This window comes from Akebia trifoliata, chromosome 16 (assembly GCF_017979445.1).
Source record: "Akebia trifoliata isolate Shusen 1 chromosome 16, ASM1797944v1, whole genome shotgun sequence".
NCBI classification, from domain to species: Eukaryota; Viridiplantae; Streptophyta; class Magnoliopsida; order Ranunculales; family Lardizabalaceae; genus Akebia; species Akebia trifoliata.
In genome coordinates, this window is record NC_141390.1 from 6,792,139 (window position 1) to 6,800,260 (window position 8,122).

General features: G+C 33.7%; 1 long non-coding RNA gene across 1 annotated transcript; it reads right to left on the minus strand.

The window, feature by feature from the left end:
- Nucleotides 1-4,453: 4,453 nt before the first annotated feature.
- LOC147382459 (uncharacterized) lies at nucleotides 4,454-5,688 on the minus strand. Its single transcript, XR_015174001.1, has 3 exons — nucleotides 5,563-5,688; nucleotides 5,022-5,444; nucleotides 4,454-4,911 (listed from the first exon to the last, which is right to left on the minus strand). It is a non-coding gene; the product is annotated as an uncharacterized LOC147382459 (long non-coding RNA).
- Between the last annotated feature and the right edge of the window lie 2,434 nt (nucleotides 5,689-8,122).

The window sequence follows — 8,122 nt, forward strand, 5'->3', positions numbered from 1 at the left end:
ATAATTATTTTACACCTAATGCTGCATAAAAATTTTGAAAAAAAAAAGAGCACAATTATTTTTAGTAGTCTAACCATATAACAGTTGATGAAGAATATTCAGGACCCATGTTTTGTTTTCCCTTCATGAAGCCTAAACCCATCATATCTAATTTACAATTCATGCTGCACCCACTACTATGAATTCTCCATTCCTCGATAAACCCATTACCTTTAGAGATCTCCAAGATTCTTGAAAGCAACATATCTTATCTATCGTAACATCAAATACTAATCCATATAGACGTTCGAGGGAAGTATAAATATGTTTTGAATAGTACCACAAAGTGGTCTATGAGACCAAGCGAGAGCATCAATGGCTTAAAAGAATCAGAACTACTGAAACACAAAGCAAAATATGAAAATATAAGCGTCGAAGAAATGTAGAATGCTGTACTACAAAAAAAAATGGCAAATCAGGAACAGTGTTTTGAAACGGCTTTCCGCCCTTTCTAATTAAAAACGGTATAAAGTTGTTTCTCTATTGAAAATCATTTTCCATTAAACTTGATAGCTGGAAACTGTTTTCCCACATTTATTAATATCTCCAGAGAACCTTTTTAGTTCTCTTACTCCAACGAATGAACAGACATGATGTTCATTCAATTTCTCCAAAGCTTCATCTGCAAATCGATTTTCACAAAATCTCGTCGCTCCTATCTTCGACTACAAAGCCTAATCTCGCTTCTGGTCTTTCTCTCTCAAACCCATGTTCTTCATCTTGATTTCTCTCTTCTTCAACTCGATTATTCGATTCTTCATCTCGATTTCGATATCGATGTCAGCATCATTTTGATTTCTAGCCGTTGAAGCGGAAAGGAAGTTCGAAGAAGTTAGATCTATAAGAAACCATCATTTCATCCCAAATTCCATGGTTTCTATGGCTTTAGAACTACATCGAAAGCTTAATCCGAGTTGCAGTTGATTTTCTTCTCGTGATCTTTGCAAAAAGGTTTGTTTCTTTGAAATTGTTAAAAGTTGAAGTTTTTATGAAATTTTTTCTGATTCTAAGGATTAAATGAGATTTTTTTGCCAAAATGTTGAATTTATGGATTCTAATTTTCCTTTATGGTTGTGGGGATGCTTTCTTTTCTTTTTTTTTTTTTTTTCCTGAGAGTTAAATTTTTTTTTTTTTGGATTTCTTCATTCAATCTATTATGAACTCTCGTTCTTCATTTTTTTTACCTTGAATTGCTATTTTTGTTAAAATAGAATAATTCATCTAATTTTTCATTAAATGGATCGAAAAAATAAAAGGTGATTTCTTTGAGAAACTTTGAACTCCATTTGAGTACTATGCCCAGATGTGAACTATGATGAGGTATTAATCAGTGTTGGTGATTTGGAAAGCTCTGGATTTTGATGTTATTAGTTGAATCCAATTTTTCAGAGTTTAGGATGATAAACAACGAGATAAACTTGGGCACTTATATGCCAATTACAGCAATGAGTTTCTGGTCTACTAGGAAACTAAAAGAAATTAATTCTACCTATCGTTTATAAGAAAATATATCTTTGATTCTGAAATTGATTTGGGTTTTTCTTTAACTATGCTATGTTCTTAGCTGGGATTCAGCTGATTGCTAACTAGGAATTCAAAATTATCGTTTACACATCATATACATTTGTTTTTTCATCATTTCTACCTTATTATAAGAAAATATATTTTTTATTCTGAAATTGATTTGGGTTTTTCTTTAACTATGCTCTGTTCTTAGCTGGGATTCAGCTGATTGCTAATTAGGAATTCAAAATTATCGTTTACACATCATATACATTTGTTTTTTCATCATTTCTACCTTTCAGTTTAGGAACTTCACATAGGAATCAAGTTGGCTTTTCTAGTATATACCTACACAAAATGATTGTCTAGTGAGTGAAGACCTTCACCACCTCTATGGGGGAGATTGAAAGACAACAACTCAAATCTCAAACCTTAATAGTTTGCTCATTAGTTCTTACCATAAAATCTTCATTAATGGTGAGAACTCTAAAACTTCTATATCTTATGTTCTTCATTATCTCAATTCATCCATTATCTCAATGAGGTAAGTTTGGTACTCACCATCATCTATGGTTTAGTTTCTTTTCTTTTTTAAAGATTATGACTACTTTCTTTGTTTGATATGTCTCAGACATGAAGATTGAAGGCTTGAATGTTGATGCAGTCCATTTTTATTAAAGTCAAAGAATAATTCTTTCCCCTTTACAAAAGTACACTTTCTTGAGATATTTTGAACTATGCGATTACATTTTCTGTTTAGCGTTTTGTAATTGAAGCTTGAGTTTGAATGTCTGCACTACCGCTTTTGTGATGCATGCTTGTGGTAGAAGAAGAATATGTAAAGCTTTCTACTCGTCAACTCTTGAAAACAATGTCCAGGCATCTATGAATTCTTCGTATTCATTTAAACTTCAACTATAGTATTAGATCAAATTTCTACCATTTTGGCAAATCTGGTCATTTAAACTTGAATTTGTCGTCAGAAAACTAATGACATCTTTTTTAAATATTTGTGGTCGTCACCGATTTTAATTTTGCAATAAAATTTAGTGGAAATATTATTACATCATTGATGGCATGATGAAAATAATCTTCCTTAAAAATGTTTAGTTAAGTGTTTTTTATCCATTGATGGTTATAGGAGGAATGGAAACATAATAAGATTTCTTTAGCAGACCCCAAATCTTTGGAACAAGACTTTGTTATTATTGTTGTCATGTTGTTGTTGTTGCTGTTTTTATTTTTATTTTTGGTAGAAAGAATGAGAATTCTACTCTAGATTCAATTTTGTCATGTTTAACTACTTGTTTTCCTACCATGTTTGGATTTATATTTTAGTGTGTATATCATCTCGTTTTGCCATGGCCTTGAAATAGAATTTATTTGATCTTATCCAAACACAGTTGGAACTTGGTACCAAAGAACTTATTGCAATTTGTTCCATGATTGCAGTTCATTATTTTTATCATCATTTTGTTTCTTATATCATTCTCACAATCAACTTGCTCTCTATTCATTGTTTTGAACCAACTTTAAGTATTTATATGAATTAAGTACTCTTATGATACTACAACAAAAATGGAAGTTAGGAACGGTTTGTAACCATTCCTAAGACTTTCTAAAACTATTGAAAGTCCATTTCTTATCGAGGCGTCATTAATGAGTTCAAATAGGTGGGAACTGGTCCATATATCAGAATTTGGAATGGCTAAAAACCGTTCCAAATCTGCATTTCTGAAATGGAAAGCACTGCTATAGACATCAATTTTAAAATCCAATGTCTATGAGACTGATGTCCTAAGTCTGAAACTTTAAGCATCGGTTACAAACCGATATATAAAGTTTTTTAAAAAAATAATTAATTTATGAGATATTAATAAGTTGATCCCTATGTTCAAAGGGTTGATGTTAATGCTCTGCATCATTCAAATCATAACCATGGGTACCAGAATCTACAGAAATATTTGAGAATTATACAGCCCTAAAAAATTAACGGAAAAGATAGATATAGGCCGATTGCAATGTGACTGAAATGCATAATTATGATTATTGCAATTTATCCACATCCAATCTCCATCACACCATGGCTTTGCTCTGCTACCTCCAAGTCCTTTCCAATTCCTCTCCATTCCAGCACACTCCATAACTATTTCATATGCTGCCACTTCACCCATTTTTTTTGCCTCATGTTCTTAAGCTATAGCAGCAGCTACCGACACTTTCATATATCACCTCACACCCCTTTTCCACTTCTTATTTTATTCTTTTGTTTTAACATAGCCATGTGGCTGGAGCAATAACATCCCTCCATTTCGCTATTTGTTTTCTATTTTTTCTATTTCATTAAAACCCAGCATGCATACCTGATGTCCCACTTGCCATTTTTCTTTCCCTCTTGCTTATCCCACCTCTTACATGTCCTTGCACCTTTTGCTCACAAGCACAGCTGCTGCTCCCATTCCTTTGACTTGTTTTTTCAGATGTGCTTGCAATCTGCTGTCAATGTAGCAAGCCAAAATAGCCACTGCCACTTCTCACTGCTCACAGCAGCACACACATATGCTCAGCCCACACTACCACCACCTTCTTTCACATGTAATAGTTGCCAGTTGTTGCCATTTCATGTCCACAATAGCAGCTGCCATTGTTTTATTTCTTTATTTTTTCGATCATGCCATATGGCTGTTCACAGCAACCCCATCTCACACCCTTGCTTTGTTGCCAGCACACACATGGAGAACATGGAGGCATCTAAGCAATAGCAGCTTGAATGCCTTCTTAGGCCTCCCGTCCTGATTTTTCTTCTAAAAGAAATTACATGCAGTCACTAAGAAACCTATCGATAATCATCTTCTAAAAGTTGCACAATAATCAATGGAAGTATTTTGCTAAGAAAGAAGCCATAACTTACTTCTGGAAACAAACTGGGGCACTCTGCAATGTGTTGAGCAAGGTTCATTACAGCTGGAGATGCAGGTGCCTCCCCCACTGTAATATTGTTGAAATAAAAAGCAGCCAGACTCGATGGAAGATGCACACTATCATTAAATATATAATAGTATTAGTACAAATATGAAGTACAATTTGGTCACCATGGTTGACACTGATATGAAGTGTCAACTCAAAGATACACTAAATAAGAAGCAAACCAAAAGAATATATGAAACAAGAGAATGAAACAGGATTGCCCCAGGTTTATATAAAGCCCAAGGTCATGATACCTAGGCAATGTGGGACTATCGCTCACACCCCCTTCCCCCAGATCTGAAATTCAAGAATAATACCACCATGTTTCATTTATAAGTGGTTGTACCCTTCCAACATGGTCAGGTCCACAGCCCGACCAACTGCTATCCCTTGCATGTGCAGCTTCTCTCAAACACCAACCAACAAATTTGGTTTTTCAGTAAAACATCATATATAGGGTAATGTTGTTAAATTAAAAAAAAAAAAAAATAGATCTTTCAGATTTTATATACCTTGGTGCGACTTCTCGTAGAAGTAGAGGAGCTTTTATTCAGAATCTCCTTCAGTGATTCCTGCAATAAACCTTGTTTAATTCTTTCTGATTCTTTTTAAATGCCAGACAGTTGGGCTGAATCAGCCCCAGACATGGTAGCTTGGGTGGTCCGTAACTTGAGAGCCCTGCCCAAGTAGAAATAGTTTTATCATCTTCGGCTACATCTTGAAACAAATTCAGAGAAACGTTCACAAGTGGTGAAGGCCATCCTCTGTCTGGCCGAGTCGTTGAGATACATCTGGTGCTGTTGTTGATGAGATTTCCCTTAATTTCTTTCTGTTTAGGAGACCATAGAACTTGGTTTTCACTGCTTTGGACTTCGGGAGCACTTAATCCAGTTGGACCATGAGACTGGTTGACCCAGAATACCAGAAAGCTGAAGCTGCAGAAATAGTAGTATTTTCTATATTCCATTTAAAGAGAAAATTAAGTTACATTAAAACCTATCCGACACAGAGAGCAGAATGGAAGAAAAAAAAAAGAAAAAAAAGCTCTCTTACCATGTAGTAGATCTATTGTCGGTTGGGACTTTTTGTTCTTTACAAATGTTGGTTGATAAGGATTCGAAAGAGGTGCAGTAGCAACAAAAGGTTATACATCCCAGGGAGAAACTCTCTGGCCTCTGTATGGAGGCAGGTTCATCCCATTGAACCTGGAAAGAGAGAGACAGCATGATGAGAATGCAAGTACAATTAAAAAAAAACACACACAAAAAACTTATTATATGTTTTTTCATTGATAAAAATTTGGAAATTTTCTATGGTGTTCTATCTATGTATGTAGTTGGCATTGGTGCACATGGTAGTTGCATCAATTAAGTGGGATAATATGCTGAAGTGCCATGATATTTCAGATATATTTTTCCTTCAATTTTTGTCTTAGATTGTAATATACCAGGCAGCCCAATTATTTCAGAAATCCTTATACTGAAAAATTGCTGAAATGTCTTTATATGAAATATGTATTTGTTTTCTCTAACGTGAATGTGTTCCCCTTACATTACTATTTCAGATTATTGCTCAAAACTCAAATCTATCATTACTACTTCAGAATCAGAGATACCCATCTCTAAGTTTTTTTCCTAAATTTTTTTCTATTTAGGTTGGTTGGGGTTTTTTGTGTTTTCTTTGATGTGAATGTGTTCCACCTTATCTTTTCTTTTGTTTCTTCAAAATTATTAGTATCGTGCTTACTTTATTGACAAATAATGCTTGGCTTGTTTATTAATTCTTAACTAGATAACAAAGGGGATTGTGGCTATCACTCTAAAATACATATTACTATTTTAATATGTTGTGATTTCTCTTCCCTCGCTCTTATTTGTTGCATTATGTGTAATTTTATTTGGTTGTGATGGAATTTGGTATGTTTCGTCGAGTGTTTATTTGGAACATATGGGTGGCAATGTACATGGGACCTCATCTTAGAGTTAATTATTTTTTGTAATTGGTTATGCTTAGGAGTTTTTAAGCCACTGGTTACTGTGTCCTTCACTGAACCACCTTTTGGCACAATATACTCCCAATTAAGAAAAATTACCCCCATTAGAAGAGATTGAATCCTAACAATTTTATTATTAGGATCCCATTAATGTGGTAAATGTTGAAGCTAAAAGTATTGAGGATGGTGTTGGTGTTGTGAAGTTAATGGGTCGCGAGAGTGTAAGCTTCACTTCTATGTGATACCCTCAATCCACTTATAAATTTATGAGTAACAGAGTTAACTTATCATCTATTTAATAAGGACTTACTGCATCTAGGGAAAAATAAGCAAATTATTGAGCAAATCAAGGAAGTAACAAACATCAAAGTTGAGGTGAAAGGTTTACGGGAAGAAATTGGGGGGGTGTACGTTGACAAGAGGTGAAAAAAATGAAAGGGTGCTGTAGTGATGAGAAAAAAAAAAAAGAGAAAATCGAAGAAGATGAAGAAGTAATAGAAAAAGGAGAATAGGAGGTGTGTTAATGGCAAGTAAGTTTTTTTTTTTCTTTTCCTTTTTTCCTTGTTTTCTTTTTTACTATTACCATCCAAATGAAGAGAAAAAGAGCTTTTCTCTTTGTTGTCGTCTCTGCTACTATAAGAGAAAAAAGTTGGTAGCTGATGTCTAAAGTCTCAAACTTATAACATCAGTTTCATAGGCATCGGATTTTATATTGATGTCTAAGGTATTTTTTATTTTAAGGGTGTTTTGGTTTATAAATGCACATTTGGAACGGTTTTTAGCCGTTCCAAAACCTCAGACATACCACCAGACCAGAGATTTCTTAAATCATTTTTAAACTGTCTTAGGAACGGTTATAAAACGTTCCTAATTTATATATATATTTTTTGTTATAGATTGTGCTAGGCACACATTAACATTATTTATCATTTCTATCATTTTCTGCTTACATGTAAAACGCTTGTGTCAGACAAGTTTTTTCTTTTTGTAAAGTGAAGTACCTGAAAAACTTGATAGAATTGCCGAGTGATGTTTTATCCAAATATGCCATTCAAAAAGTAAAAAACTAATTGTTATCAAGTCAAGGCAAAAACTCACAAATCAACGTGTCAAGTAGACTAATGAAGGTTCTCAATAGCATAGCATCATGGATGGTGTGTACATACAAGGAACAAAATATGCAAATAAATTTCTACCACCCATTGGACCTCCTTGTAAAAAGAAAAAATATGTAATAAGATGAAACTAATTCCTAACCATTGACAGATCAATTTCTTCCCTTAATTTATAAGATAAAAATCGAATACAAAATATATGCAAAGAAATCTCTTACAAAACAACCAATCATAGGAACTCGAAATTATTCACGAAATTGAGTTTAAAAAAAAACTCAATGTATCACAAAATAAACAACAAACGAACTGAGAAGAACTAATAGAAATATAACTATTCGAGGTGTTTGATGTATTAGAATAAGGTTTTATAATGGATTGATTGAAGAAAAAAAAGGACTTTTGTTTAGGGTCTTACATGGAGGTGGTCTTCTAAGTACAGGAATTACAAGATGATTTTTAACATAGGGTGTGGTTTTCTCACATTTGCGGAGAGGGATTTTTTGTA